Genomic DNA, 2,500 nt, shown 5'->3' with positions numbered 1-2,500 from the left:
AAGAATATGTTTCATATCCACATTTGTGTAGATCGACTTTTTAGTGTTATAACTGCTTTTGTCGTTTTGAAAGTTCATTCTCGATAATGTTTAGATTTAGGCAACAAAACTACTTTGTTAGGTTTAGTAAAAGATCATGTTTTGGGTTAAAAATCATTTTCACACACGTGTCACACGTGACAACGCTGGTCTCCTGGGTGAAAGTCCCATGTTTGACCCGTCCATCCACCTCGACCTCCTCCCTACATGAACTTAAATTAAACGTATTTGTGATACGTTAAAAACAAAAGTAATCCAGCAGGACAAAGTGTCCTCGAGTGGTTATTGACGATGCAGTTTTGTTGAATGCGAACGAGACTGAAACAATGACTTTATTAAAACAGTTGCTGTTTAATTCTCTTTGATTAATCGACTGATCGTTTCATCTGGAGTCAAAGTAAGTCGCTGTGTGATGACAGAGAATTTACATGTTGTGAACAGGATGTGACAACTTGGTAAAGCAGACCGGTTACAGTATGTGAACGCTGAAGTAAATCCTCTTTCATGGCTTCAGCTGAATGTGAGTCCTGCTGCGTCTCTCCGACACGACGAGCCACGGCAGCCACATCTGGCTTTTTGTTTCACCGTGAGACGGAGCTGGCTCACCGTCCTCTCTCTTCAACTTCTGTACCTTCCTGTTTCTACCACGGGCTGTCATGATTGCATCATACGGAGCGCTAGATTACACATATTTTACACCATCAAAGTATTACCGGCTGGCTTTGGCCGCCGACGGCTGCTGCAGCCAAGCTGCGCATATGCTCCACGATTAAGCATCCTTAAGTGATTTTTCATAGCAGGTTTCATTTACGCATGTTTTAAATGTGCTTTGGTTAAGCCCATTGGCCTCTTATGTCAACATGCTGCTGAGGAGACGGCATTAAATGGATTTAGAGGACCGTGTGTGTGTGTGTGTGTGTGTGTGTGTGCTTTAACATGTCGTTTTAGACTTGTGGGTTTGAATGTAACTGAGGATGTGTAAAGAATGGTTGCATGTGTGAATGTTTTGCAGCTATCTGTGCATGTGTGCATGTATATATACATGTACATACGGTGTATATAGGTGTGTATGTGTGTGTGTGCGTGTGTGTGTGTGTGTATCGGGGTGGGTCATGAAGGTCTGGCCCTTAAAGCCAAATCAGCCACCTGGTCCCAGATTGAGCCCCAGTCTGGTTTCATCTCCCCTCCTTCATTCTGGGACTGAATGGGATTAAACGTAATCCCGTTTATAGACACCCGTAGAGATCAATACTAAACTGCATTTAACTTGATTCGTCTGTAATCTATTACAAAGACGCTTACTGTTGCATTAAGGGTAGTTTGGGTAAGCCGAGGCTCCTCCTCCGTTAATGGTCGTATTTTATGATGGTTTTAAAACCTTCAACCAGTTTTCATTACAGACGCTTCATAATAATCCGACTCCGACCGACTCAGCTGACCTGATTTAAGATGCTAGTTTTTTTTCTGTTTTTTTTCCAGCGATGTTTCACTTCCCCTTCGTGACTATTTGCATATTAATTTAAAAATGCTCACACAACAGGATGATTTGAAGTGTAATCATAACCCGCACGTTTATATAAATACACACACACGGCGTGGTTAATTGGCGGTTAGATTTCTAAATCTCGGGGTGCAGCCTCACTCGTTCAACTCAAAGCAGGATATCTGAGAGACATGTGTAACGCCCCCCCCCCTCCTCTCCGTTTAATTGGTTTCATAAACAGATTAATTTGAAGGAGAGGGGGGCTTAATTGCTAATCAGCGTTTCCATGCAGCTCCTGAAGAGTTGAACAGGATCAAGTGTGTTCTTCTACCACAAAAAGGCCTTTAGAGCCGGCAGTTACTCTGACAAGGGAAGAGAAGGGAGGAGAGAGAGAGAGATAGAATACAGGAGAGGAAGAGAGAGAGAGAGAGAGAGAGAGAGAGAAAGAGAGGATAGGAGAGGATGGAGAGGAGAGGAGAGGATGCAGGAGAGAGGAGGAAAGAGAAGGAAAGAAGGAGTAAGAGTGAGGAGAAAATGGGAGGAAGACAGAGAAAGACTTGAACTTGTGTCCTCCCTCTCCAAACTAATAGAAACTGAATCATCCAGTATAACAGGAATACTAGTAGTATAATAGTATAATGAAGTGTAAACATAGAGGAGAAGATTTATTAAACAGAAACATCATAAAAACTCTCTAAACTCTCAAATGCTGAACTCATTCGTCTTAGATGTATGATTCTGAGACGGTAGTCTCTGAGACTCCCTGTGGTCTCAGTGAGTCCCTGTCTGTCCAATCAGATCACAATCAGTCCTCAATGTGTATGGGGTGGATTTACTGTCCTACTTTATGTGGTCAAGTAAGATCCGATTGCAATCAGATCCCCCAAAACACATTTTAATGGGAGGTGTAAAGGGGGTCATAGTTTCCTAAGAAAGGTTATGCCCCCCCCCCCCCTCTGGGACCCAAAGTGGTCTCAT

General features: G+C 43.0%; 1 protein-coding gene across 10 annotated transcripts in view; it reads left to right on the top strand.

Moving 5' to 3' along the window:
• Positions 1-2,500, top strand: part of wdpcp (WD repeat containing planar cell polarity effector) — a 177,348-nt gene that overhangs the window by 118,540 nt on the left and 56,308 nt on the right. The gene's annotated exons all lie outside the window — the stretch shown is intronic.

Source organism: Sebastes fasciatus, chromosome 9 (assembly GCF_043250625.1).
Source record: "Sebastes fasciatus isolate fSebFas1 chromosome 9, fSebFas1.pri, whole genome shotgun sequence".
NCBI lineage: Eukaryota > Metazoa > Chordata > Actinopteri > Perciformes > Sebastidae > Sebastes > Sebastes fasciatus.
The sequence above is the reverse complement of the archived record's forward strand: the minus strand, read 5'-3'. Positions and strand labels throughout refer to the sequence as shown.